General features: G+C 39.6%; 1 pseudogene; it reads left to right on the plus strand.

Annotated features, from left to right (window-relative positions):
- The first annotated feature begins 336 nt into the window (after positions 1–336).
- Positions 337–2,765, plus strand: LOC117980337 (eukaryotic translation initiation factor 3 subunit K-like; annotated as a pseudogene).
- The last annotated feature ends 19,431 nt before the right edge of the window (positions 2,766–22,196 follow it).

Consider the following 22,196-nt stretch of genomic DNA (forward strand, 5'->3'; position numbering starts at 1 on the left):
AAAAAATTGTTGGGCACTCACTCTTTCCAGTGATCTTTATTTAGTTGGCTTACAGTGGAATACAGGTATGGTTCATGTTTTTAAATTTGTCCAGGTGTTTCTAATGTGCAGTCACAGTTGAAAACCATTGTCTTCGAGAATAGCTATTCTATCTTGCCAGTTACAATAAGTGGATAGCTATATTTTCACATAAATTATAGTTTACAGATGTTTGGAGGGGGAAGACAGGATCTGAGGTGTTTTGATATGACTGTTAGCACCAAAATCTGAATGCCTTAATTGTTGAATGTGTTAAATTGGATAATTAAAATGGGCATAATTGACTTATTAAAAAAGCAAAGGGAAACAGCTGTGCTTTCATTTTTTCTTCTATTAAAGTACCTTGAAAATTTGATTTGGGAGAGTTAAAAGAATAGCTTGTCATTCACTGAATTGGCCCTGAATTATCATTTGCATAAAATCTTTTGTTCTAAGCTTTCCTCTTTAGTTTATTAAATCAGCATATTATTTTTCAAAATTACCGTGCATCTTTTAACTCTCATCCAGATGTTATATAAAATCAAATATTTAGGAAACTGAATGACAAATCCATAGAATCTGTATTAGTGCTTGTTTCCCAGACTGTCACCTACATGTAGCTCAAAGTTGATGTAGCCTATAGCAATACGTCTCAAACTTTAATGTGGGTAAGAATCAACTGTGAGTACTTATTTTAGAAGTACTAATTTGGTCCCTTTCCCATAGTTTCTGATTCACTGCACTGGGTGGGTCCTAGAAATCTACATTTTTAAGAAGCATTCCTGGTGATTTGAATTCAGGTGTTCCATGGTTCATCTCCAAGAAACAGTGCTACAGAGAGTAGCTGAACTTTAAAACATTCTTAGGCACAGAAAGTTAATATTCTCAAAGATGTGGTCTCTGTAGAGTGATGGTTAGGCCTAGAAGTCATCAACCCCAGTGCCTCAAACTCAATTCATGAAAAATCCCATATGCAAATTATCTTCAGGGCCAGAACTTAGCAGCAGCTTCTTCCTTTAGTCCCCTGATGCTCTTTATTCCACTAGGGAAATAACTTAGGTGCATAGAAAGGCCACTAGTGGCCTCCCTAGAGGCCTCCTTTTTATTTTTGAATCACATCTAAAGGCTAGAATAAGCAAATCTATTTGGAGTGTTTTTATAGTATCATGATTTAATTAAGAGAACATAATCATTGATGATGGTAAATATGATTCCTGTTCATAGCCTTAAAAATTTTGAAACACCAAAACACAAAGATGTCTATCACATATCCAAAGTACTGATATAAAAAAAGGACATGAATTTTTCTGGGTTTCAAAATTGAGTATACACTGTACTATCATACAGAAAGGATTTACCAATGAAAACCTGGTTTAAAAAAAGTGCTCTTATTCAGATATACCAAGATATAATACAAAATAGGAGCTTATAAAAAACAAGTATGACAATAGAACTCCTCTTTTTGTTTTTGAACAAAAATGCATTTTATACAAACTCCCTTAAAATGAATAAGTCATATAAGAATGCTGTATTTGAGGACACCGTGCCAGTCTGGTGTTAGCTTCCAGCCCTCATTGTGGAAGGTGACAGCAGTCATGGTGATATTTGAGCAGATGAGAGCCAATGTGGGCATGTTGCTCCAGGGTATCAACAGGAACAATCCTGAGAAGCTGGCCACCCTGGAGTGCTACGTGGAGATGCAGGCCAAGGACACTGCCTATGATCTGGAAGCCAACCCAGTTGTCCTGAAGCTGTACCAGTCCAACCCAGCGTTTTTTCAGACCACGGACACTGCCCAGATCCAGCTGAAGGCCCTCACCAACCTGCCACATACCAACTTCACCCCGTGTAAGTGCATGATTGGCCAGGCACATCAAGAAGAGTGGCCATCTGACAGATTTTGTATCTCAAGGGCCTGCTGGAGACCAGCCTCTTTCAGGCCTTCTGGGAAGCCCTGGATGAAAACGTGGACCTCTTGGAAGGTATAACTGGCTTTGAAGACTCTGTCCGAATGTGTATCTGCCCTGTCGTGGGTATCACTTACCAGCATATCGACCACTGGCTGCTGGCCGAGATGCCTGGGTATCTGTCGGACAGCCAGCTGAAGGTGTGGATGAGAAAATACACCTGGAGGGCTGACGAGTCCCAGCAGATCTTCATCTGTAGCCAGGAAGAGAACATTAAGCCCAAGAACCCTGTGGAGAAGATAGACTTTGACAGTGTGTCCAGCATCATGGCCTTCTTCCAGTAACTGCAGGTGTTTAATAAAGATTTGTTGACTTAAAAAAAAGAATACTATATTATATAATTTTTCATGCCTTCAAAATATACATATATTGTCTAGAAAACGGATGGGTAAGTTGAGTCCTTTCTGATGCTAGTTCTAGCCTCGTACTCCTTTGCCTAATAATTTTACCTTCTCAGCAGGAGATTTCTCATGATGAAAACTCCCTGTAGTTCTGATTCTCTGCTTTGTTTATTTGGTAATTAATTTGTCCTCTGTAATTGGAAGAGTGTCAACCATGCATGTAGCTAGAACAACACAATGGCACTGGTTCTTACAACTCACTTATACTTCCAGATAAGGAGACAGCACTATTCAATAGAATGGCCCAGTCTTAGCCATTCTTTTGAGTTTGCAAAGAACACTGGGTTAAGGTCAGAAAAGATCTGAAATTTTGAGTTCTAGATTTGATTATTTTACGTACCATTGCCTTAGGCTTCTTTAGTAATCACAAATAAGTTCAAACAGGTTTAAGAACTAAACATGTTCTTGTTATAAATTCTTGTTATTAGGAATTACTATATAATAAATGAGGAAAATAATAATTTATCAATAAAAAATATTATTGTTTGATTCATATAACTGAAAAGCCCAGGCATGGCTAGATCCAGAGACTCAGATGAAACAAACAGGATTTGGCTTCCCTCTCAGTTTGGCTTGCTTCTATATAGGGTTTACCTTCATTCAGACTCTCCACATATGTGGTAATGTCAGAGGATCCGGCCCGGATCCCATGCCTGCCAAGGGCAAGCCAGGCACAGAGCAGCAAGGGGTGCATGAGTGAGCGAGTATGGGGTCCAGCCACTGCGCACTGCCAGGTTTGCTGGCTGTAGCAGGGCAGGTAGCTCTCAGTGCTGGCACAGGTGCTGGCTCCCTGCAAGGCTGCAGCTGCACCAGGCATACCACAAGTGGCTTCCACTGTGGGCACTGGGGAACGCAGTGGGGCCCAGAAGCTTGGAGAGGCCAGGAACTGCAGAGCCCCAAAGAGGATGTCAACACCCTGGCTCGGGTGCTCCTAGGTCTGGGCTCCCTGAAGGGCTACAGCTCATCCCTCCTTCTCTCTTCTCTCCTTCTTGTCACCCACAACGTGGTAAGCAAGGGGCATGTTTCAGCCCTGTTTGTGTTACCACTCTTCAGTTCTACCATTAGGCAGGTCCCGAGTTCTTGTCTCATGTCTGAGAAGAATGAGGTATGTGGACATCTGGAGGGTGAGTAAGGTGAAGATGTGCTTTATTGAGCAAGAGTACAGCTCTCAGGAGACCCAAAGTGGGTAACTCCTTTCTGCAGGCAGTTCATCCTAATGAGTTCAGCTCTCAGTGGAGGAGAGACCTGGAGTGGGTGAGCTCCTCTCTGCAGGGAGGTCATCCTGACATCTGCTCAGCTCTCAGCTGAGAGGAGACCCACAGTGGGTAGCTCCTCTCTGCAGGCAGGTCCTCCCAATGTCTGCTCAACTCAGCTGAGAGGAGACCCACAGTGGGTAGTTCCTCTCTGCAGGAAGGTCATCCTGACGCCCTAGTACAGCTGAGTCCAGGGTTTTTCTGGGCTTTGGAGGAGAGGAAGTACATGTTGATTGGTCCATGGGCAGCCACGGGCAAGTCAGATAAAGCACCATAAGTTCTCACTCTGGTCCACGGAACTGGCACTCTGGGCCTCAGGCTTCATGCCATCCCAGGCCTGAAGGTGGAGCTTCACCAGGGACCTGCCCCTTTCTGCCCAGAAGCCTGTCTGCCTCCCTCCGCCATCAACCTGCTGTTCACCCAAACTGTTTGTGCCCAGAGAACCTGCAGGCTTGTGCCAAGCCATCCTCAGCAACCTCCCAGCCTCCCTCCTGTGCTCATTAGCACCCAAAATCCAGAGGGGGCCAGAGTGGCAGGGGGCTGGCATGTCAGCACTGCTCCTAGCATGCACACACCCAGCCAGGTCATGACAGCACCTGAGCTTGGCCTCATCTTTGCTCCAAAATTGCAGTGGGTGCCAGGAGCAGGGAAAGGCCAGGCAGTGAAAGCAGGTATTTCTAAGCCTGTGGGGGCAAGAAGGGCTTCCTAGGTCCCCAACAGTGCAGAGATGTCTAGGTCCACAGCTACGGCTGGGTGGTTACAGCCCCCTCCAACTTGGAAGGGGGCAGGGCTTCTGCTTGTTCCTGGCTCCTGTGTTCCAGGGAGCATGCAGTCCTGACTCCGCCTCCCCCATGGCAGCCAGCATCATGGCAGCCTGCTCCTAGACTGGCCACGGCTGCCATCAGTAATAAAGGTGGCAGCCAACAGTTCTAGGTTTAGATGCTACCAGCATTTACTCTGACATATATGGTTTCTCTTTCCAAAGAGTTCCAATACACTAACTGGCCTGATTTGGTTCGTGTGTATCTTAGTCAATTTTGTGTTATTATAAAATAATACCTAAGGCTGGGTAATTTATAAAGGAAAGAGGTATATATGTCTCATGGCTCAGCAGGCTACACAAGAAGCATGGAACTGGCATCTGCGTTTGGTGAGGGTCTCAGGCTGCTTCTGCTCACTGTGGAGGGTGAAGGAGAGCCAGCATATGCAGCAATCATATGGGGAATAAGGAAGCAAGAGAGAGAGGAGAAGGTGTCAGTCTTCTTTTAACAATAGGCTCTGGAGGGAGCTAATAGAGTGAGAACTCACCCCAAAAGAGGGCATTAATCTGTTCATGGGGGATCTGCCCCTATAACCCAAACACTTCCTATTAGGTCCCACTTCTGAACTTGGGGATCAAATTTCAATATGAAATTAGGTCAGAACAAACCATATCCAAACGACAGCAATGTGCCAACCCCAGAACCAGTAACTGGGGCCAGGGAAAATGTGATGCTGGATTAGCCAAGCCTCCATGGAGCCAGGGACACAGTCACGTTCCACAGTAACTACATTGATGATTCAGAAAGATTGGTTTTCCCCAAGGAAACATAGGATACTATTGCTAGTTGAATAAGAGCAGATTCTATGGAAGAAAAAAGAGTGGATATTCATTACTGTTATATTGGACCTTAACACTTAACCATATTTCTCAGATAATGGGGTTTAATGTAATAGCTATTTGTGTAATGTTTAAATTATTACATTAAAAAGAGACATTTTATAATTAAGTCTATACTAATGTATTTATGAAGATAGCCTCAAATTCCCACAAACAATATTGAATACAAGAAGAAATGTTAAACTTTGTTTTGTTAAAATAACAATGAAAACCAAAAAATACATACACGTCCAAGAGTAGAGATTTGAGGCTTAAAAGCTATCTTTATACTATGATATCTACCCAGAAAAAGGTTGATAGAAACATCCAGTCAAAAAAGAGACAAAGTGATCAAGAACCAAAATTTGATGTTCAGTGAATACTACTTATTGTGAAACAAACATGCAAGCAAATTACGGTGTTCTGTTGTCTCCACTTTTTACTTTGAAAATTTTAAAGCTACAGAATTATTGAAGACTTACAGTGAACACCCATATATTCCTCACTTAAATTTGTAGTGCTTAACATTTTGCCATATTTTCATTATCTCTCTCATAGATACACACACATATGTGTACATACACACTAGTTTGTTTACTTTCGCTGAACCATTTGAAAATAAGTTGCATTATGTGCAATTTTTGTATTCAGATTATACCTTAAAGCTAGAAAAAAACTGTTTAAATAAAGACAACAGGAGGAACTTGGGATGGAAGCTGCATACATCATAACCTTCACCCTAAATACTTCCATATGTATTGCCCAAGAACTAGGACATTCTCCTACATAACCACGAAACCATTACTACACTCAGTAAACTTAACACATTCTTTATTATCAACCAATATGTAGCTCATATGGAAACCCTCAATGTCCCCATAAAGTCCTTTGGAGCTTTTGATTTTTGATCCAGGATCCAATTAAGATTCATACAATGCATCTGCTTATATCTCTTTTGTCTCCTTTGACCTAAAGTAATTCTGTATCATTTTTTCCTTCCAAAACATGGACATTTTTGAAGAGTCCAAGTCAGTTGTCTAGCACAATGTCTCCCTGTCTAGATTCATACGGCTGTTGCCTCATAATTGTGACATTTCCTACTTTCCACTGCTTCATATTGGAGGCACATAATGTCGTTTTCCCCCCATTATTGATGATACCAAATGTGGTCACTTCAGTAAGATTGTGTCCACTAAATCTCTTCATTGTACGTGTTCCACTTCCACTTTGTCTTTAGAAAGTAATCTGAGAGAAAACACTCTGAGACCATATGAGTATCGTGTTCCCTAACAACATTTTACCCAATAGTTTTAGGAATTCAACCATTTTCTGAATCCATAATTTTGAGGGAGTTCTCAAATAATGATTTTCTAACTCCATCATTTCATCTTTACTTAATTGCTGGCATTCTTCTGTAAATGATTGAGACTCTTACTCTCCCACCCTAAGAGAATTTGGCAGCATTCATTCAGGTGCATAAAACAATTTCCTCATTTTATTTGTAAGCAATATGACATGCACCCAAAATTCATGGTATAAATATGGTCGAATATCTTGTTTTCCTACTTAATTACTCAAGTCCTTACCTCTCTTATTGGCAGAAAGTCAATTATCACCTTTCATTGGTTGGCTTCCCCATCTTTTCCCTCCTCTGGAATTGTTAAAAACAACAACAACAAAAACCAAGAAAACAAAAACAAAACCTATGTCCCTTCAAAAGGCATGGATAGAATCAGCAGTAGATTTCCAGATGCAACAAGGGCATATTCAAGTGTAAGGCAACCATGCTGCAATTGCTTCTTGCTGCCTCATGATGTCACTGATGAAGATTGTTATCTATTAATATACCAGTCCTAAAAAAACATGCTCCCCTGCTAGCTGCCATAATTCAGACCGCCCTCCCTGAGTGCTGTACGTGCTTTCTAAGGGCCGATCTTTTTAGTGCTAGGTTCTTTTAGTTCACACACAGGCTCAGGAGTCCTGGGTCAGGGCTGATTCTCATATCTGTGCTTCATGGACACAAAACCACCACCTGCTTTTCCTTCATATAATCCATACTAGGGGTCAGGAGCTTCTGCTCTTAAACCTCAAAACCCAGAGTTACATCAGTCCTCCTTTACTAGAGATGGGCTGGCCATTTTTGTTCTGTATCCCTTTCCCAAAGATACTCTAGTGAGTCTCAAGTACTCAACCCTACCTAGCCAGAGGCACTTCCTTCCATGATTCAAAGGTGATTTCTGACACCTGTTTGTCATTTAGCAAACACTGCTGAAAGTTTCACAAACAAAAAAAACTAAGTTCTTAGGATACAGTGTTAAAGGGCAATAACCTACCTCTATTGAGATTTATATTCTAATGGCTTTTTTTTTTTTTTTGTAAAGAAGAACAAAACTAAAATGTAGTCCCTGGCTGGGCATCTCAGTCATACATTAATAGATTTTTTTTTAATGAGGCTCAAAGAAAAGAATTAACTAATCTAGTTACACTAATCCCAATGCCTCTTTAGGTTAATTTAGTTTCTGGCACTTTGAATTTTCAGTTTATTTTCTCTTGTACTGTATTTCCCAGAAGTCATAGAATTCTTAGAAATCTTCTGGAGTTCTAAATTTCTAGAGTCTTGTTCTGAGACCTGTTTGGCCTCCATTTGAAAGAAAGAGATCCTTCCTTAAAAACAAAACCACAATTCTCACATCTGTGATAAAATATGGTACCCAGGTAACCCAACACCAGCATGGCACATGTATACATATGTAACTAACCTGCACATTGTGCACATGTACCCTAAAACTTAAAGTATAATAATAATACATAAATAAATAAATAAATAAATGAAAAAATAAATAAATAAATTGAAAGGTGAAGGATTCATTCAACAGACATTAATTAAGTTTATCTGCAAAATACAAAGACGAAAAAAGCACAGATCCCTTAAATGTCTGTAATCTAGTAAGGTAGCTAAAATAAGCATATAACTAATTAGATTTTAAGGCGTAAGAAGAACACAAGTAAAATGCTATCAAATTGTTATTGAAGAGCAGAAAGGCTTCATAAAAAAGATAGTATTTGAGTAAGCAGAGGAGGGTTATCGGAAAATGCTTGTTATAGTAGGGGATTAACAACAGGGCTATATTCCATAACACTCAGGCTAGTTTAGGGGAGCAGTAGTGGATGGGCTGGAAAGCCAGGCTGATAAAACTAGAAATATTTCAAAACCATGAGAAGGAATTGGAATGTAACTGCATTTTACATACTTGATTTTTTCATACATGTTAATATGCTGAGAGCTGTTAGTAAAAGCAAAAAAAGTGTTTTATTGAACAGAACAAAGAAAAGAACAAATTATACTTGAAATAAAATCTCAAGTTAGTCTGAATTCCTAGGAAATGGAGTATTGTTCTATATAAATACTGGATAAAAGCTCTTTATCAGACATATGATTTGCAAATATGTTTTCTTAGTATGTGGGCTACCTTTTCATTCTCTCAGCCTTGTCTTTCAAAGGGAAGTTTTTAATTTTATATTTAATTTTAATCTCTCTCTCTCTCTCTCTTTGTGTGCTTGTGTGTGTGTCTGTCTCTCTCTATGTCTTTATCTGTATCTCCAGCCCACAGCTCTGTTTTCCTCAGTGTTGGCTTTATTCTCTAGAATGTTCTTTCTATGTGATATAAAAATGTCTCTAGTTGATATCTATAAAAATTTAAAGAGAGAGACTCCCCTATGCACCCCAAATCTGTATCAATCCCCAAAAGGATTCAGAAACACAAGAACACTAGTATTTTCTTTCTCAGAAATGACAACAGATATGCAATAACTTACCCATTAGTCCTTGCAGCTCACTATTTCAAGAGAGGAAACTTTTCCTTGAAGCCTCTAAGACAGTTTCGGTCACATGCATCGTGTGGCCATTTCTGAGCTAATCCATAGCAAAGAATGGCCCATGGCTCTACCCATGGAGAAGTGCTAGCCACTTAAACAAAATTTGGGTAGGCAAAAAGAAAACGGTTGCTGAGTAGGCAACAGACAAGCCACTACAGGCTGGCCACAGTTCATGTTTAGAAAATAACATTTGTTTATTGATGGATATCTGCTAAGCTCCCTGACCTCAAGTATCTCACAATCTAAAGGGAAAATAAAGCATAAATTCACTTCATTAAGTTCAGTGATGGATGTAAAGTCAGATATTTGACAAAGTTCAGAATGAGGAATCATAGAAGGTGTATGTTAATGTTCAAGAAAACAGAAAAAATTTTAAACAAAAGTTGTAGGTAGAAGTTAGTAGTGGAGAACTTTCTTTGCATAGTTCTTTAGTAGTAAATTAGCTTTTTAAATCATCCTAGTACCTATCTAAAAATCAAATATTGTATAATTTTCTCATTATGTCATTGATGCTCTTCCAGTAAGAATTTAATTCCAGAGTAATAAGAATCCATTAAAAGTTTCAAAAAGCAAAGATTCTAAGTGAGAAGTGAAAGTATGTCCTGAAAAAAAGGCTGCATAGTATTGCATTGGTCTCAAAGTTACCGGGCTGAAAAGAGCCTGAATTCCAGACCATAGTGTATAAAATATTTTAGTGTCACTTTCATATTGTATATGTAAATACTTAGATGTTTTATGATGTTATTTTCTCAAAATACCTAGTATATACTTTTCATTATTTAGATAGATTAGAATAGATATGTGGATTATAAATACATAAATAAATAGATAATCAATTGACAATTGATTAATAAACAGACTGACAGTCATAGAAAGAAGGAGTGGAAGAGTCGGTGAGGGAAGGAAAGATGAGGGAGATATCCACATATAGATTTTTCATAAAGAGTTCTTCAGGGTAGTTATTACCATTGCAGTGAATGACTGACATCTGGTGGTAAACTTAGTAAAACATTTGTGTGGATTTGCGCATTCAAAAATAGGTGTTATTTAGTGGATGATGGCCGTCTTCAAGTAGAATAATTTAAAATACTGCCAGTCTTTCAGTTTTTATGTCTACATTATGCCAAGCATCCAAATATTTTAAAATATCTGGAACTCAGGTGTCACACAGATGCTGACAGTATCTGTATTCTCTTCACCAAAAGAGTCATTATTAACACACCAAAAAGAAAATAATTAAAGTGTGCTGGGTTTGCATATTAAAAATAGGAGGAATATTTTTAAAACCCAGTGACTGTCAAAAAGGTTAAATGGTGATCTATTACTGTATAGTCTTCTGTCTAATTAGCTTCCTGGCTAAATTTATGTTGACCTAAGTTGGTTGCATTATCTCTTGATTAAATTAATAAACCAGTCATCTAGGCAATGAATCTTCATTCACAGCCTACCCTGTGATGAGCTCTATGTAACGTATTGTACAGAATTATAAGTAAAACATGGTTCTTGTCCTTAAAAAAAATACAGCCTTATTGAAAAGAAATGACTAGCAAATAAGAAACGAGTAGAGAACCATTTATAACAGTATACATTATACAGTACAGAGAGTAATTAATTTGAACAGAAAAATGAAAATTACGATGATTGGAATTGTTAGGTGATATGGTTTGGATCTGTGTCCCCATCTAAATCTCATGTCAAATTATAATCCCCAATGCTGAAGGTGGGGCCTCGTGGGAGGTGATTGGATCATGGGAGCGGTTCCTTCATGAATGGTTTAGCACCATCCCCTTGGTGCTGTTCTTGTGATAGAGTTCTTGTGATATCTGCTTGTTAAAAAGTATGCAGCACCTCACCACCCCTCAACTCTCTCTCTTGCTCCTCCTCCCACCACGTAAGATTCCTGCTCCGCCTTTGCCTTCTGCCATAAGTAAAAGCTTCCTGAGGTCTCCCCAACAGCAGAAGCCACTGTGCTTCCTGTACAGCCTGCAGAACTGTGAGCCAAGTAAACCTCTTTTCTTTCTAAATTACCCAGTCTTGGGTATTACTTTATATCAATGCAAGAACACACTAATATATCAGGTAAGATTTACTGAGGTAGATAGGATTAGAACTGAGCTTCTAAAAACAAGAAAGATATGAAGTGGAATGGTAAAAAAGATACAGTAGAAACTCCAGGTGACGGCGATGAGTAAAGAACAGAGGCACAAATGAACATGAACATAGTAAACCCATGGAACAGTGTTCTAATAAAGGGAATAGAATATTTTGAGAAATAGTGTTCCACTATTTGGCAGGCCCAGAGTAGAGTAAACTTTGTGATATCAGGTTTTGTTTGTGTTTGTTTGTTCATGTGATAAGAAATAGGGATAGTTACATGTTGTCTTCAAATGGGTAGTGACATAACAAAAATATTAAGGAAGTGAACTGGTAGTGGACAGAAGGCTCCATTGGAAAGGTGACTGAAAATAAACTGGAGTCAGGAAGGCCACTGAATAAAATTTTGAGGTAAAGTAACCTTGGAGGCTGGCAGTGGGAACCGAATAGAAAGAATGGTGTCTTGGTCTGTTTAGCGTCGCTGTAACAGAAAATCTGAGACTGTGCAATTCGTAAAGAAAAAAGGTTTATTTAGGTCATGGTTCTTCAGGCTGGAAAGTTCACGGGGATGACCTTGGCTTCTGGTGAGGGCTTTTGTGCCATATCATAATTAAAAAGAATGTTTAGTGATAAAATGTTACTTGATCCTAGGGGCCTAGGTTTCGGCTGTTTTGTTAAAAGAAAACCTTCAGAAAAATTAAATTTAACAGAGTTTAATTGGGAAAAGGATGATTGGCAAATTGGGTAGCCCTCAGAACCAGAATAGGTTCAGAGTGATTCCAGGGTTGCCACATGGTCTGAATGTTTGCCTTATTTGAACCTGGTTTGAACAGTTAGCTGCCTATGGATGACTGAAGTTCAGCTGCTGTGATTGGCTGGGACTTGGCTACTTGTTACAAGAATAGGTTACAGTTGGTTTATACATCAAGTTAGGTTAGAGTTCACAATGCACAGAGAAACCTTCAGGCAAAATCTAAAATATGCATGAGCAGATTTTGGCCAAACTTAATTTAACAATTCCCCCTTTTGGTCAATCTCTCAATTTTAAGAGTTTGATCAAAATTTTAAGCATTGACATCACTCTCTATCAACATTGTAGACGGACTTATTTGGTCTCAAATTCTACTAGGAAATAGCAGAACAGTAGGTTTTGTAAGGTGGGAACAACAAAACAGAACAATAGAAATACAAGTTGGTTGACATAAAGTTACTTCGGCTTACTTTTTTGTAAGGGTTGGAGCAGAGGGGACTTTCTTATTGTACTGGAATATCCCATTTTCAAGAGAAAAAAAAATGATCTGTTTTGGGATCTATCTCTTTCCTTAAATTTCCAGTTTAATTATGTGGCACTTAGCATGAGTGACTTCATTTTGGTTTAGTCTGGTCTCTTGGGACTTAGTGCAGGAGCTCAATCCAAAATAATGTCCTGCTATAATTTTGTTTAATAATTTGCCCCTTTTGGTCAGTTTCTCACTAAGGTGAAAGTGTGACCAAAACTTAGGGCATCACCATTACTCTCAGTTACCATCATTTTGGGTTTTCAGTCTCAGCACATCATTAATAGGTGATGGTGTCCTCATGATCATAAATTTTTTGAGTTTTAATTGTTCCAGTCTGACAGACCATTGGATGATCTACATATGGTTACATGCATATATTTAAAACTTTTAAGAGAATACAGCAGACCAATGAGACTACTATTAAGACTATCAGAAGGATAGCACCAAGAGTTGGGAGTATGTTCCTTAGCCAGGGTCTCCATGAACCAAACCAACTAAAATCAAATAAATCAAAGAATGGGCCAGATGAAGAGTCTACTTGTTTTAACCAAGCAGCCTGTTTGTTAATTCCCTGTGACTGAGTCTATAACATCTAATGTATTCATCCATGTGTGCAAAAAGAAGTGTCAGCAACCGTACAGATTCCTTTCTGTTTAGCCAGTAGGTAATCTAGAGCAATTCTATTATCTAGCACAATGTTAGCAAGATAAATTTTAAAAGTCTGTTGTGCAATTATAGTCTTTGCTGTAGAATCTGCTACAGAGTCTATATGTGGGATAAATTTTTAATCCTTGCCTCATTTATATTTACTCCAAGCCATAGATTAAAGGGACTTAACAAAGTATGCCCATTCAGAAGGGTATAAGCCTTCCGGTAATATTCTCTTTAAGTTAAGATGTAGGCTAACAAGAGCAAACAAATGTTTTGTTTCTGAATGATTAAGGAACAAGAAATGTATCATTAAAATTCCAAGCCCAGGCCAGGCATGGTGGCTCATGCCTGTAATCTCAGCACTTTGGGAGGCAAGGCAGGAGGATCACCTAAGTCGAGGAGTTTGAGATCAGCCTGAGCAACATAGGGAGACACCGTCTCTACAAAAAAATATTTAAAAATTCAGGCATGGTGGTGCACACCTGTAGTCCCAGCTAATTGGGAGGCTGATGCAAGAAGATTGCTTGAATCTGGGAGGTGAAGGCTGTGGTGAACCATGATCATGCCCTGCACCCCAGCCTGGGTGACAGAACAAGACCACATCTCAAAAAATAAAAATAAAAAATAAAATTCCTAGCCCACTTTGTCCCTTTGTTTTCCATATATCAAGGCATATGTTTGCCCATGTATAAGATTCACTGTAAAATGCACCACAAATAAAAGTATACCCCATGGGTGCACACAAAGCCCCTTTTCTGGTTTTATTTTCAGTGATACATTACCTGCAATGGTGAAGTTAGCTGTTTCTCAACAGAGTCTGGGGTGGAGTTATTACAGGCTAAAAAAGCATAAAAGTCCCTGGCACATAAGTCAATTTGTAATAAACTCCATTTAGGCTTTTGGTGCAAGTCTATCTTGTGATATGCTCATTGGTTCTGGTTCTTGCATCTCATTATTGAGTTAAAGTGAGAACAAGTGGACTAGACATCTTACCACTAGTACAATTTGAACAAGTTATGTTGGGATGTTGCCAAAGTTACCCAATGGGTTAACCAAAGGATCCTTTAGGTTATGTAAAGATCTGAGTTTAGCAAGGCAAATTCAATACCCCATCAAGTTGCCCACAAAAGCTATTGATTGTGAAATTTTACTTCCAGCATTATTCTGCCAAGTGAAAGAGGTAGGCATAAGTAAAACAAAACAAAACACAACACAACACAACTAAGAAAAGTAAGAGTTTCATGATGACAGGGAAGTCTTGATTTGTGATCTTGGAAAAGCTGTCCACATCTAGGATGCCATCTGCAACCTGGGAGAAACTTACCTTGTTATGTTTATGTTAAGGTCTCCAATGGGTATATAGTTCCAAGAGTCTTGAGGGGTCTGTCTGAGTTATGAAATGTGGACCCAAGTTTAAGGTCCCAAAGTTTTGCTGCAATGTGGGTCACAAGGGCAGTCTTTCTCTGATGTCATTTCCAGAAGGTACAGACTCTCTGGATTCTAGATTGAAAAGGGTTTGATTGTCTGCAGTCAGTGGATTATGAAAACTTCCTCTACCCATGAAAATACACTTGGATAAAAAACACTGAAGTCTTGCAGCATTTAGTCATGTCAGAGTTTAGGAGCAGGAGATATATGATGTGCTATTTTTAGGGTCATAGACGTTCCAGTCACTATTTCATAAAAAGTCAGCTTGATTTTAATACATTTTCCACTGGAAATGGATCTGATCATCACTAATTCGCAACACCCTGACAAAGGCAATCCAGTAGATTCACTTAGCTTTGACAAATGCTATTGTATTTGTAATATATTTAAATGTTTTACAACTTGCCCGGTGAAGTGAGTAGCTCTATCACAGGAGATTTCTCCAAGAATGCCCCGTAAAGAAAACAAATATTCTAATAATCTTCTAGCTACTGTTGTAACATCAGCCTTCCTGCAGAGGAAAGCTTCTATACAACCAGAAAATGAGCACTGAAAATAGCAATTGAATGAAATCCTCTTATAAATGTTCAAATGGCTCATCGGGTAGCAGAAATGTACCTGAAGTTTGACTGTCTTCCCAGGACTGTGGGTTTGAAAAACCAAACATTGGTCATAAATCACTTTAGAAATTTTAGGGCAGTCAATACACCAATATTTTTTCATAATTTGGGCCATTTTATCTCTTCCATGATGAGGCATAGAGTGCAGAGCTTTTAATAATGGAAGCTTTAAAGAGTCAGCAAGGACCAGGTGTTCATCCAGGCTCTCCATGAGTCTACATTTAACATTGGACTTATATCCTCTTAAGTACAAATTTTATTTCTCCAATTCAGGTGCATAGCACTGTTTATTAAATGAGTTATTATAGGTAATCTGACTTGGATCATGGAGTTCATTCAAATTGCATATCTTAACAAATTCAGTTCTAGATGACGTAGCATGAAAATCTACCAGACAAACACGAAGACGGCCGAATAGGAACAGCTCCAGTCTACAGCTCCCAGCATGAGCGACGCAGAAGACGGGTGATTTCTGCATTTCCATCTGAGGTACCGGGTTCATCTCACTAGGGAGTGCCAGACAGTGGGCGCGGGTCAGTGGGTGCACGCACCGTGCGCGAGCCCAAGCAGGGCAAGGCATTGCCTCACTTGGGAAGCGCAAAGGGTCAGGGAGTTCCCTTTCCGAGTCAAAGAAACGGGTGATGGACGCACCTGGAAAATCTGGTCACTCCCACCCGAATATTGCGCTTTTCGGACCGGCTTAAAAAACTGCGCACCACGAGATTATATCCCGCACCTGGCTCAGAGGGTCCTACGCCCACGGAGTCTCGCTGATGCTAGCACAGCAGTCTGAGATCAAACTGCAAGGCTGCAGCCAGGCTGGGGGAGGGGCGCCCACCATTGCCCAGGCTTGCTTAGGTAAACAAAGCAGCCAGGAAGCTCGAACTGGGTGGAGCCCACCACAGCTCAAGGAGGCCTGCCTGCCTCTGTAGGCTCCACCTCTCAGGGCAGGGCACAGACAAACAAAAAGACAGCAGTAACCTCTACAGACTTAAATGTCCCTGTCTGACAGCTTTGAAGAGAGCAGTGGTTCTCCCAGCACGCAGCTGGAGATCTGAGAACCGGCAGACTGCCTCCTCAAGTGGGTCCCTGACCCCTGACCCCCGAGCAGCCTAACTGGGAGGCACCCCCAGCAGGGGCACACTGACACCTCACATGGCAGGGTATTCCAACAGACCTGCAGCTGAGGGTCCTGTCTGTTAGAAGGAAAACTAACAAACAGAAAGGACATCCACACCAAAAACCCATCTGTACATCACCATCATCAAAGGCCAAAAATAGATAAAACCACAAAGATGGGGAAAAAACAGAACAGAAAAACTGGAAACTCTAAAACGCAGAGCGCCTCTCCTCCTCCAAAGGAACACAGTTCCTCACCAGCAATGGACAAAGCTGGATGGAGAATGACTTTGACGAGCTGAGAGAAGAAGGCTTCAGATGATCAAATTACTCTGAGCTACGGGAGGACATTCAAACCAAAGGCAAAGAAGTTGAAAACTTTGAAAAAAATTTAGAAGAATGTATAACTAGAATAACCAATACAGAGAAGTGCTTAAAGGAGCTGATGGAGATGAAAACCAAGGCTCGAGAACTACGTGAAGAATGCAGAAGCCTCAGGAGCCGATGTGATCAACTGGAAGAAAGGGTATCAGCAATGGAAGATGAAATAAATGAAATGAAGCGAGAAGGGAAGTTTAGAGAAAAAAGAATAAAAAGAAATGAGCAAAGCCTCCAAGAAATATGGGACTATGTGAAAAGACCAAATCTACGTCTGATTGGTGTACCTGAAAGTGATGGGGAGAATGGAACCAAGTTGGAAAACACTCTGCAGGATATTATCCAGGAGAACTTCCCCAATCTAGCAAGGTAGGCCAACGTTCAGATTCAGGAAATACAGAGAATGCCACAGAGATACTCCTCGAGAAGAGCAACTCTAAGACACATAATTGTCAGATTCATCAAAGTTGAAATGAAGGAAAAAATGTTAAGGGCAGCCAGAAAGAAAGGTCGGGTTACCCTCAAAGGGAAGCCCATCAGACTAACAGCGGATCTCTCGGCAGAAACCCTACAAGCCCGAAGAGAGTGGGGGCCAATATTCAACATTCTTAAAGAAAAGAATTTTCAACCCAGAATTTCATATCCAGCCAAACTAAGCTTCATAAGTGAAGGAGAAATAAAATACTTTACAGACAAGCAAATGCTGAGAGATTTTGTCACCACCAGGCCTGCCCTAAAAGAGCTCCTGAAGGAAGCGCTAAACATGGAAAGGAACAACCGGTACCAGCCGCTGCAAAATCATGCCAAAATATAAAGACCATCGAGACTAGGAAGAAACTGCATCAACTAATGAGCAAAATCACCAGCTAACATCATAATGACAGGATCAAATTCACACATAACAATATTAACTTTAAATGTCAATGGACTAAATGCTCCAATTAAAAGACACAGACTGGCAAATTGGATAAAGGGTCAAGACCCATCAGTGTGCGATATTCAGGAAACCCATCTCACGTGCAGAGACACACATAGGCTCAAAATAAAGGGATGGAGGAAGATCTACCAAGCAAATGGAAAACAAAAAAAGGCAGGGGTTGAAATCCTAGTCTCTGATAAAACAGACTTTAAACCAACAAAGATGAAAAGAGACAAAGAAGGCCATTACATAATGGTAAAGGGATCAATTCAACAAGAAGAGCTAACTATCCTAAATATATATGCACCCAATACAGGAGCACCCAGATTCATAAAGCAAGTCCTGAGTGACCTACAAAGAGACTTAGACTCCCACACATTAATAATGGGAGACTTTAACACCCCACTGTCAACATTAGACAGATCAACGAGACAGAAAGTCAACAAGGATACCCAGAAATTGAACTCAGCTCTGCACCAAGCAGACCTAATAGACATCTACAGAACTCTCCACCCCAAATCAACAGAATATACATTTTTTTCAACACCACACCACACCTATTCCAAAATCGACCACATACTTGGAAGTAAAGCTCTCCTCAGCAAATGTAAAAGAACAGAGATTATAACAAACTATCTCTCAGACCACAGTGCAATCAAACTAGAACTCAGAATTAAGAATCTCACTCAAAACTGCTCAACTACATGGAAACTGAACAACCTGCTCCTGAATGACTACTGGATACATAATGAAATGAAGGCAGAAATAAAGATGTTCTTTGAAACCAACGAGAACAAAGACACAACATACCAGAATCTCTGGGATGCATTCAAAGCAGTGTGTAGAGGGAAATTTATAGCACTAAATGCCCACAAGAGAAAGCAGGAAACATCCAAAATTGACACCCTAACACACAATTAAAAGAACTAGAAAAGCAAGAGCAAACACATTCAAAAGCTAGCAGAAGGCAAGAAATAACTAAAATCAGAGCAGAACTGAAGGAAATAGAGACACAAAAAACCCTTCAAAAAATTAATGAATCCAGGAGCTGGTTTTTTGAAAGGATCAACAAAATTGATAGACCGCTAGGAAGACTAATAAAGAAAAAAAGAAGAATCAAATAGATGCAATAAAAAATGATAAAGGGGATATCACCACCGATCCCACAGAAATACAAACTACCATCAGAGAATACTACGAACACCTCTACACAAATAAACTAGAAAATCTAGAAGAAATGGATAAATTCCTCGACACATACACTCTCCCAAGACTAAACCAGGAAGAAGTTGAATCTCTGAATAGACCAATAACAGGACCTGAAATTGTGGCAATAATCAATAGTTTACCAACCAAAAAGAGTCCAGGACCAGATGGATTCACAGCCGAATTCTACCAGAGGTACAAGGAGGAACTGGTACCATTCCTTCTGAAACTATTCCAATCAATAGAAAAAGAGGGAATCCTCCCTAACTCATTTTATGAGGCCAGCATCATTCTGATACCAAAGCCTGGCAGAGACACAACCAAAAAAGAGAATTTTAGAACAATATCCTTGATGAACATCGATGCAAAAATCCTCATAAAATTCGGCAAAACGAATCCAGCAACACATCAAAAAGCTTATCCACCATGATCAAGTGGGCTTCATCCCTGGGATGCAAGGCTGGTTCAATATACGCAAATCAATAAATGTAATCCAGCATATAAACAGAGCCAAAGACAAAAACCACATGATTATCTCAATAGATGCAGAAAAAGCCTTTGACAAAATTCAACAACCCTTCATGCTAAAAACTCTCAATAAATTAGGTATTGATGGGACGTATTTCAAAATAATAAGAGCTATCTATGACAAACCCACAGCCAATATCATACTGAATGGGCAAAAACTGGAAGCATTCCCTTTGAAAACTGGCACAAGACAGGGATGCCCTCTCTCACCACTCCTATTCAACATAGTGTTGGAAGTTCTGGCCAGGGCAATTAGGCAGGAGAAGGAAATAAAGGGTATTCAATTAGGAAAAGAGGAAGTCAAATTGTCCCTGTTTGCAGATGACATGATTGTATATCTGGAAATCCCCATTGTCTCAGCCCCAAATCTCCTTAAGCTGATAAGCAACTTCAGCAAAGTCTCAGGATACAAAATCAATGTACAAAAGTCACAAGCATTCTTATACACCAACAACAGACAAACAGAGAGCCAAATCATGAGTGAACTCTCATTCACAATTGCTTCAAAGAGAATAAAATACCTAGGAATCCAACTTACAAGGGATGTGAAGGACTTCTTCAAGGAGAACTACAAACCACTGCTCAAGGAAATAAAAGAGGATACAAACAAATGGAAGAACATTCCATGCTCATGGGTAGGAAGAATCAATATCGTGAAAATGGCCATACTGCCCAAGGTAATTTACAGATTCAATGCCATCCCCATAAAGCTACCAATGACTTTCTTCACAGAATTGGAAAAAACTACTTTAAAGTTCATATGGAACCAAAAAAGAGCCTGCATCGTCAAGTCAATCCTAAGCCAAAAGAACAAAGCTGGAGGCATCACACTACCTGACTTCAAACTATACTACAAGGCTACAGTAACCAAAACAGCATGGTACTGGTACCAAAACAGAGATATAGATAAATGGAACAGAACAGAGCCCTCAGAAATAACGCCGCACATCTACAACTATCTGATCTTTGACAAACCTGAGAAAAACAAGCAATGGGGAAAGGATTCCCTATTTAATAAATGGTGCTGGGAAAACTGGCTAGTCATATGTAGAAAGCTGAAATTGGATCCCTTCCTTACACCTTATACAAAAATCAATTCAAGATGGATTAAAGACTTAAATGTTAAACCTAAAACCATAAAAACCCTAGAAGAAAACCTAGGCATTACCATTCAGGGCATAGGCATGGGCAAGGACTTCATGTCCAAAACACCAAAAGCAATGGCAACAAAAGCCAAAATGGACAAATGGGATCTAATGAAACTAAAGAGCTTCTGCACAGCAAAAGAAACTACCATCAGAGTGAACAGGCAACCTACAAAATGGGAGAAAATTTTTGCAACCTACTCATCTGACAAAGGGCTAATACCCAGAATCTACAATGAACTCAAACAAATTTACAAGAAAAAAACAAACAACCCCAACAAAAAGTGGGCGAAGGACATGAACAGACACTTCTCAAAAGAAGACATTTATGCAGCCAAAAAACACATGAAAAAATGCTCATCATCACTGGCCATCAGAGGAATGCAAATCAAAACCACAATGAGATACCATCTCACACCAGTTAGAATGGCGATCATTAAAAAGTCAGGAAACAACAGGTGCTGGAGAGGATGTGGAGAAATAGGAACACTTTTACAGTGTTTGTGGGACTGTAAACTAGTTCAATCATTGTGGAAGTCAGTGTGGCAATTCCTCAGGGATCTAGAACTAGAAATACCATTTGACCCAGCCATCCCATTACTGGGTATATACCCAAAGGACTATAAATCATGCTGCTATAAAGACACATGCACACGTATGTTTATTGCGGCACTATTCACAATAGCAAAGACTTGGAACCAACCCAAATGTCCAACAATGATAGACTGGATTAAGAAAATGTGGCACATGTACACCATGGAATACTATGCAGCCATAAAAAATGATGAGTTCATGTCCTTTGTAGGGAAATGGATGAAATTGGAAATCATCATTCTCAGTAAACTATCGCAAGAACAAAAAACCAAACACCGCATATTCTCACTCATAGGTGGGAATTGAACAATGAGATCACAGGGACACAGGAAGGGGAATATCACACTCTGGGGACTGTGGTGGGGTCGGGGGAGGGGGGAGGGATAGCATTGGGACATATCCCTAATGCTAGATGACGAGTTAGTGGGTGCAGCGCACCAGCATGGCACATGTATACATATTTAACTAACCTGCACAATGTGCACATGTACCCTAAAACTTAAAGTGTAATAAAAAAAAAAAAAGGAAATCTACCAAAGTATTTTCTCAGTATTCAATTAATTATTGTCCTTCTTGGGTTAACAGTTTTATAAGCAAGTCTCTTCACTGGAGTTCTGGGAATTCTTACCCATTTCAATATCATGGACTGGGTAAGAATTCCCAGAAACCTGTACTTGTCAATGTCCTTTCCATTCTTTCCATGAACCTCCTTGAAGATACAACACATTAGGATTATACTTGCTTACAAAGAGGTTTCAGAAAAAGCATCAGAATTAAGCATTTAACTGAGGTCAATAAAGGCTTAAAATGGTCATGGTTAATGACACAATTCATAAGAAAATTTGACTATTTCTGTGGCCTACAATAATTTAACATAATAACCATAATTATAACTGATAGCACATACAAAGACATATCAGAGTTTTAGAAATTCAATATAATATTGGAACACATTAATAACATATCTAGAAAAATATAACTCAGAAGATTAGGCATCATTTCTTATCTGACAATGCTTCTCAGATAATTTAACGTATCAAATATGTCTATTTATTTTCTCTTTCATATGCTTCAAGGGCC

Source organism: Pan paniscus, chromosome 4 (assembly GCF_029289425.2).
Source record: "Pan paniscus chromosome 4, NHGRI_mPanPan1-v2.0_pri, whole genome shotgun sequence".
Lineage (NCBI taxonomy): Eukaryota > Metazoa > Chordata > Mammalia > Primates > Hominidae > Pan > Pan paniscus.